Genomic DNA, 9,356 nt, shown 5'->3' on the forward strand with positions numbered 1-9,356 from the left:
TAGCTTGGAGTAGATCTTTATTTTGCTTCTTTGATTCTTCGAGATCTTCCTTTAGCGAGCGGTTCGTGGCTTCAAGACTTTCATAGTAACTGGATCTATCTCTGAGTTTCTTGATGGTTGTGCTTCTTTGATTGACTTCATCTCTTAGTGATGTTACTTCATCCTGCAACTTTTGACATTTGTCCTTGAATAACTTCCTTACCTTGTTTCCTTCCTCCAGTTGGGCCTTATGTTTGGTAGCTTCTTCTTTGAAGTCACATTCCCTTTTGTTCAATAGATCTTGTTGATCTCTGATTTTATCTGAAAGCCTTTTAAATTCTGCCTCTATTTGATATCTTTCTTGTTCACCCATAAGAGAAAATTCAGTTGTTTCGCTATCACTTTCATCTTTTCCAAATGGATAGATAGCCGGGACATCAGAGGATAGCAAATTCATACTTGATAGTTCATCTTCATTCTGAAATGATTCTGAATCTGATTCTGAATCTGAAGAGCTTCTTATACCTAATCCCCAATCGATTCTCCCACTGCCATAGTTCTTCTGAGATGTCTTTTTCTTAGGTGCTTTCTTCTTAAGCTTCTTTCCCATAGTTCCACGGATCTCCTTCAAGCGATCAAGCTTCTACCAAAGGACCTGGTCTGATACCAATTGTTGGAAATAATACTGAGAGGGGGGGGGTGGGGTGAATCAGTATTATCAGATCAATAAAACTTTTCTCAATTTCACACTCAGATTCATATACGCTACTTCAGTTAAGAATACCCGCGTATATACGTGACTGTGTCTATTGCAACTAGCATATAACCATTAAACTCATGATTCAGTTATGTGATCTTCAATGGATGCATCAAAACATTATTAGCCATACTAATAGTCAACAGTAGCAATAACATATATAGATCAAAACACATAAGCAACACACATGAACACCATGATGCAAGGTGGAAACCCAATGTGGGTGAAAACCACCTGCTGCAATTCGTTTCTATCTTCCTTTATTAAGAAACTTCTTTTATAATGTACTGGTGCAGTCCTTTACCAGCACGCAGGATACAACCTGCAAAAGGCTACAACCTTCTCTTGTTCTCCAGACTCTCTTGGAAGGGAGCTCCAACCCCCTTTGCTCTTGTACTAGCTAAGATACTAGTACGTAGGTGCCGGCCTACAATCTTCTCTCCTTCAGGTACCACATTTCATACATTTTCAGACTGGATACTCCTGAAGCACAACACTACAATCTGAAGGCCACGTTTCATCCAATTTTCATACTGGACCCATAAATATCATTGAAGCACCAAATAGTCAATACTAGCATCATCAATTTCTGAATCACTGAAACACTGAAACCCTGTCAATAACATAGTCACCAGAACACAGAGAAGACAACAGAACTCTGCCATAACCATCAGATCCATCTGCAACTTCAAATATTATCCTTCATAATGTATACGCTACTATGATGAATCAAACTCGCGTACATACGCGCTTTTGCCAAAGACAACCCGCGTACAGATCTAAAAATATTTTCTTATAACTTTGCAGCTGTACCAGACATCAGTCATGCTCATAACATTTATAGAATATTACATGCGTTAGTATGCAGATCTAGAATAAGCATCATAAAGATAGTTCATTTCAAACCATTTGATCTCGATCTCTCCTTAGATCTTGTTCTCCATCAACCGGTGAGATCCCTCCTTAGCTCAGATCAAGCAATGCATCATCAACCCATAACCTACATACTAGATCTCATACTTCATCAGATATTCTTGTCTTTTCAGATGCCCTTGCCTAATGATCTTCTTCTCCTTTTATAGTCTTAGGCCTTGCTCAATACCACGGTCCAAAACCATAATAAATCAATACCAAGGGCCCAATACTTGGGATCAACACACTTGTCGAGATACCACGGTCCAAAACCATAGGTTCAAATACCGAGGACTAACTACCACGGACCAAAAGTAAGCTTTCCGACATGTACGTGCTTTTCTGTGCATGAAACTGCGTGTATACCCTACTTGGTATATAGCGAACCTGCGTATACGCAACTTGGTATATAGTGAACCTGCGTGTATACCCTACTTGGTATATAGCGAACCTGCGTATACGCGACTTGGTATATAGTGAACCTGCGTGTATACCCTACTTGGTATATAGTGAACCTGCGTATATACTCTTCTTTCTTCATTCTTTGTAGTCTGATCATCAATTCTTTGCTACTGATCTGCTGCACTATGATCTACCATCTGTGTGAGTTGCCATCAAGGACAACACTTGTCTCATAATGCCAATAATCTCCCCCTTTGGACTTGATGGCAAAGCTAACTTGTCATACTTAGAACTTGATCTTCTTATTCCTTTTAGCTATCCTGCATCCCATGCATTTAGTCACATCTGTAGATTGTGTTAGAGTCGGTCTAGTTATCCCTCCGTCAGAGATCAAAGCTCTTTTGCATTTCATGATTAGGTGTCCCATCAGTTTTGATCAGTTGCATTTCGTTAGGCATGCCATAACTCTGATGGAGTGGGTTGTGTCACTCATTCCCCTCGTGCTTGGCACTTCTGGTTCAGGCCTGTTTATTAAAATAAGTCTTCAAAGGTCATTTACAATCATGTTTTAAAATTTGAGGTCTTAGGTCTAGGGTTGAGTCAATTTTGTCTGGAAAAGTCTTAGAAGACCAGCAGGCCAGAGGTATGTCTTTGATAGATCATCACTTCAATAATTTTCGTCATTGTACAGCTGAATTAGGACTTCTCTTCAAAACTCTATTTTGAAGATAAGTCACCATCTCTTTTTTGTAAAAATTGTCAAAATTTTCAGTTCTTCAATCATTTAAGTGCAGCCTTGGTCTCCTTTGCCAGAGCATATCAGAGCTATCCCTGCAAAAAATTATCAGAGAAAATCATTATTTCAACCAATTTTAAAGGGGAAACCAAAAAGGTCAAAGCCTATTAATTTTGAAAAAGTGTCAACAACCAAACATAAGAAAATGGGTTTTGGGTTAAGCAAAAATCAACAAGGAGTCTATATGAAGATATTTCTCCTCATTTGCAACCCATTCCACATTCCAAGAGCAAAGAGCATCATTCTAAGGCGATTTTGTGAGTTTGTGAGCAAATTGGGCCGTTTCCAGGGCACGCTGCGCGACGCACCAGTGGCGTGTGGCGCATCAAGCGACAAATTTCAGTGTTATTTTACACGGGTGAGGCGCATCAGGATCGCGCGACGCGTTGGGTGAGGTGTGTGGCGCATTGGAGTTTATGCCCAGACTTTGTCTAGAACACACTCAAACACCTCTTCTCATGCATCAAATCATAGGTAGGCTTTATATCCACGACTCATTCTTGGATTTGAAAGGTTTATGTAAAGAAATTATGCTATATTTGCCATGAAAAACCAAGTGTAAAAACCCTCCTTTTCCATTAGTTTGCTGTGAGGATTTAAATGCCAAGATTGCTGTAGGGTTTTCAAACATAAATGTTGCCAAGGTTTTCCCATTTCCTGTGTTTCCCACCCCCTATATTCACCAATATTTTCCCCAATAATTCCTCATAAAACCCTACACTATTCTCCCTCAAATCCTAACCCCTCCCTTCTACTACAAAAATATTTTTCCTACCCTACCTCATCCCAAACCCTAAAACTTCAAGATTTTCATGTCCCTTCCCTTCCCTAAATTCCTTGTTTTATTTCCATTGTCCGCATTTCCCTAATGTTTCCCCTTTCCTAACAATTCCCTTGTATATTTGTGTCCCCTTGGTCACAACATTTTGAGAAAAAGAAAAAGTCTACAGTCAATTTTGCACACAGTTGTATATCAGCATATATATATTCGAGCTACCTTGTTTTTAAAGAACATGTCAGAGACCGAGTCAGCTTATGAGCAAGATTATGATAGTGATTCTACACCAGAGGTAAATGTGCCAAGGAGGTATCACAAAGGTGGCAAAGGTGGTCGGCATGTCAGGGAGGAGCCTACTTCTTTGGCTCAATTGCAAGCTTGTCCACTTGCAATTGACTATTTTCGGTATCAATCATGTTTTGAATACTGTGAGCGGATCTCACAAATCTAGCATCATCGGGAACTAGTCCATTTATTTGTTCTACATTTGCAGGATGGTCATGTAAACCTTTCCGGAGAGAATTTCACCTTGTCACCCGAGATTATTGCTCAGGCCACTGGGATACCAAATGTAGGGGAGGAATGGAGTAAACGCCAGCAGTTAGACAGATTCCACTATGAACCATATATCAAGCCCGGGTATATAAGACACTTGACTGCAGTTTTTCCTTTCAGATTCCTAAGGGATGAGTATGCACCATTGATGAAACTCATCATTCGATATTTCAGTTGCGAGGGCAGATTCTCACGTCTCTACGCGTACCATGTCCGTTTGTTGATGCATTTTACAAGGGTACGTATGATGAACATTCCATTTTTCATGTGTCGCAACATAGAGAGGATGGTGCCTTTAGTACAAAGGAAGAGCCCAGCACATCAGCATAAGAGCATCTATCATTATGCATTGATCAAAATTGTAGTGATGCATCAGTTGGCACAGCAGGGCATTACTTGGGAAGATTTCATCTCTCGTGATTACTTTGCACCATTACAGCCACCTCCCGAGATAGTTCATGATGAGGGAGGACCTTCACACCAGCCAGACATTCCCGAGACTGAGCATATAAGTGCTCCTCCATATGTGACATATCAGCGAGGTCACAGGGCATTATTTGCATCTACACGACGAGTACTATCTCCACCCGGGGTGGAAGGGGTCTCGTTGACTTCATCAGCACAGCGAGTGTTATCTCCACCTCGTGTGGAAGGGGCCTCGCTTTCGACAGTAGCACCGCAGGTACAGGATAAGGGCAAGAAGCCCAAGCATGAGGAGGGACCTTCAGGTGAGCCATCCGGGTTTGTTACTATTCATGATGAGACAGCTTCAGAATCAGAGAAGACCCAATATATCAGGTATCTAGAGCAGTGGAATAAATAGCTTGAGGACCAGCACATGATCATAGAGCTACAAAACATCCGTGAGAATCGCCAAGATGCCCAACATAGGCAAATTGAGTTCACCTCTCTAGAGCAACAGGTAAATGAGGATCGAGAGGCTAATCTCGAGAGGGTCAACATCTACTTGGAGGAATGGCTGAAAAGGGCTGATAGAGACCATGCATTATTGAAACACATGGTTATGCATTACAAGGTCCGGAACTTGGTTTGCAAGGCGCGAATTAGGAGTCTTAAGGCAAAATTGAGGAAAATGGTCAAGAAGCAAAAACGACAAAAGGAGCTTGATCGTCTTCGGATTTTGGCCGAAGCCTCTTTGACTGAGCATAGTACTTGATTGGGGACCCCCAGCCCAAATTTCAACAAGTTTGGGGAAAATTTTGTCAATTTTGAAATTTTTGTGTAAAAAACAAGTTTTTGGGCTCAACGCGTAGCGCGCCGCGCGCTACCCATAAGATTGGGAGGTCCAAATCACGAAAGGTTTGCATTTTTGGATTTGTCATGATGAAATACACCTGCTCAGCTATTTCCAAGGCATTTCATCAAGGTTTGGGTCCCCAAAAGGTCAAAAGACATGCAAAAAATGACCTCACTGCCCCTTTTTGGACACACAGGAAGCAGCCTTGGGAGAATGCACTTTTGGAGGGGCAAATGGACATCAAAATGGAAAATTCCACTTGGGTTGGAAGGTAGACATCCAAGGCTTTCCAACAAGTGAACCTGAGCTCAATTTGGATGCTGGGAAGTTCCCCAAAAGCAGGTGGAAAGACGCGCTACGCATCAGGATTTTTTGCAAAGTTTTCATCTTCATCTCAGGAAACGAAGCCAGTTTGACCAGTTTTGACTTGTGATGGGATTTTTCACCCTCCTTGATGTAACTAATGGAACTTTATGTTGACTTGACATTTATTTACTGATTCTAGATGATTCATTCATAAAATAGCAAAAATTTAATGAATGAATTGGTTTCCTAGCTTATAGAGGCAAGTTGTTTTGACTGCCTAGATTGTAGTGCTTTGTTTAGAATTGGTTGAAACAACTCCTAGGATGATGAGCTCGACCCCTAGAGGCAAGGGAATGTGTTAGCTTTCCTATATTATGTATTTTCTTAGTCATTTTCAGGGTTGGACTCTTGGGAATAGCTTGATACACTATTGTACATATTTTATCTGCATTTTTGGCAAAGGATAGACCAGGGTTTTGCAGCACTATTTGGGATTCATGTGGCCTTATGTGTTGATGGTGTGTTTCTCTCAGTAATTGTAAGTTGTGTATGTGTACCAGTTTCCTTACTTAATCTTCTGCAATTAAACAAATGAAGTGTTAAGGTAGAATCCATAAATTTGCTATGCTCTGCCTTTAAATTTGTTTAATTTTCCATGTTTTCTTCAGTTTAAGGAGAATCCTTGAGACTTCCTTGCTCTCCTTAGCTCCTCACTTGTCAGGCCTGTTCATTCAATCACTTTAAAGCCATCAAAACAATTGCCTATCTTGCCCCAAGTAGACCTCTGCAAAAGTTGTGCCTCATCCCCGCACCCAAAATTGCCTTTCCCTTGAATTCAACAAAACTTCAAAAAAATAAATTCCATAGTCCTTGTACTTCATACCTAGCCTAAAATTAGTCATCAATTCAGTCATCTCAAGCCTCTTTGATTACCTTTTGCCGAGATTGACCGGAGAGAGCCCTCTCCTGTCCTCGTAGGGCTAGCTACGAGGCTGAGCTTGGTTTGATGTTGCCTCGAGTTTTGCCTTCCTCAGCCTGAGGCAAATTCGAACGCTAACAGATTGATCCAGTTATATGTAAGTGAGATGTTCTTCTATGAGAGGGTTGCAATCAACTACAACACATGCATCATAATACCAACAAGAAGTCCCAACTAGACCTCAAACTGTTTGGTGTAGGAGTCTTAGCAGTGGGTTGTACAATATCGCCTTGACCTCAGTTGCATACAGAGGTAAGTAGGATGTCCTTGTTGGTAGCAAGGGTGTGACATGCACATCAGGTCAAGGAAGGTGCATGAATGGTTCTAACACTCGAAAAGTGGGGCGAGTGTACCCCTTGGAAACCTGTGGAAACACATGGCTTGGAAGGGAACACACAAGCAAAGATGCATCACAAACTGGAATGCAAGTAAACCAACAATCCAAAGTGATGGTTAAACTAGAAACACATCTTAGTAAGATTCATATATACATATATAGAAAGAGTCTATACATACATGTGTAAGCAAACAACTACATATATCATTAGGGTAACCAAGATAACTGAAATGCAATAACAACATATGCATGAAATGTGCTAGCTTTGTTATATAAAGAAGTGAAAGTTCCAATCATACAATACAACCATGACCAAGCACTAGTCACGATAACAGAACGTTACAGTCACTAACGTGTGATCCTCCAAAGAGATGTACTATCTCTGCATTGTGGAGAAGTCAAGGCTCATTACAATACACTCCAAGCTTTCTCTAAGATACTCCTATGGGAAGCTTGGCTACCCAAAAGCATGTACATTGAGTTATTAGGTTCTATGAATAAAAAAGGGTGGGGTGAATCTTGACATCCCCTTTGTGATTGTTACCTACCTTCATGACTCTTCAACTACCCTATGACTATTACATTCAACTATCAACACTTGGACTTTCACTTTACAAGATGTTACATACAATCTGCACATGTACCCATGTGAGAAAAAATAGTCTTGAGCAAGCCATGCAAGGCATCACTAACACTCAGAAAACTATGGGAATACCAACTCTTCGACATCCTCGCAATGGTCAATGGTGGCGAACTGATGCCAATCTTGGTAGTCAGCGATGGTGTCTGTGTACTCTATGGTGACATCTTTCTGGAAACAAACTCTTGCCTCTATTGCATCTGAGTACACTGACTTGGATCCTCTGTCCAACTTGTTTGATAACATGCACATCATTATCTTGAGTGCGGCCAGATCAGTGACATATTGATGCATAGTTTCTACGCTAATTGCCAAGTCTGCGATGGTGGCTATGCACATCAACTCGTCAAAGTACATGTCCAGCTCCAGTCGGACTTGATTCTTTGTCTTTACCTTAGTGAGTGTCCCAATGGATGGGATCGCATGCACATGCACAAAAACATCCATGCTTCTAAATACCCATGCATGTGAAGCCTGCAAACTGGTGATGAGCTCCAGGAGTTCCTCATAGTTCCAGATCTAACTCTAGATGCATGCCTTTAACTCTACCACCTTGGGCTTCATCAACTTGGGTAAGTATAATAGGGCTCCCTTGTATCTCATTGTCCATGTTTGCATGTGGTCGACAATAGTGTGCAAATATGATAAGATGTGTTCTCTCCTAGCATAGCGTTGTTGCTAATCATTGAGATGGACAACTGACTTATGCATGGTGACAAATATGGAATACAACATTTGCATGATTGGCTCGAGAGACGATAACTCATTCAGTATTTCTCTCTTCAATTATTCTCTGGAGGATTTTGTAACCTAGTCTCCTCCCTGCTTGACCAACTCCTTAGCCATTCACTCATTCTCTGCTATCAAGAAGAGAACACTCAAGCTGGTGGCTTCGACATATGATTTGGTAACATCGGCCAATGCTGCTGGATGCTTGCACACATCAGATATGATCACTCGTTCTTCAAAATACACAAGAGATGCATGGACATCCGAAGTAGTCACTCTTCATGATTGCACAACTCTATGTTGCGACTCGTCAAATAATATGTTGTGCATCTTTGCTTCCAAATTGTCTCCAAGGATCTTAGTATCTCCTCGGTCACTCAGGACTCTCTCTACTTTCGAATCTGGTGAAGCTGATGGATTGACCTATTGGTTGTAAGGCATGAGGTCAATATCATGTTCTGACTCTAGATGCTCCATCTTGGTATCCATCTGCTCAAGTATCTGTTCAATCTCTTAAGTGAAGTCCTACTCCTACAACTGCTCATCCTATCTACTAGCTTCTTGGATGAGTCTACAACCATTATGGGTGCAGTTTCATTAATATGTGCATGTTGCACCTCCTACTACATCTATCCCTGGTATATTTCCTTCTCCTCTCTACACAGCTCTTGCTCTTCCTAGAGTGGTTGCTTCAACTCTTGAAACTCCTTCACTGTTTCATTCATCCTTTGTTTCTCTCTCTGCCTTTGTGTGTTCCTCCTGTCGTGCTGTTGCCTCTTCACCTCTATCTCAAAAGCTGTTTTCTCCACAAGTGGGTCTGATTTGAACTTGAAGCTTTGTTCTACCTCTACTTTGTCAACAACCTTTCTCTTGCCTTTTTCACACGTAGGTACAATAACCTCGGCTACTTCTAATGTATTTCTCTCCT

The sequence above is a fragment of the Pinus tabuliformis genome, chromosome 4_2, assembly GCF_031772625.1.
Source record: "Pinus tabuliformis cultivar Carrire ecotype Pingquan chromosome 4_2, CPIR1, whole genome shotgun sequence".
Taxonomy (NCBI): domain Eukaryota; kingdom Viridiplantae; phylum Streptophyta; class Pinopsida; order Pinales; family Pinaceae; genus Pinus; species Pinus tabuliformis.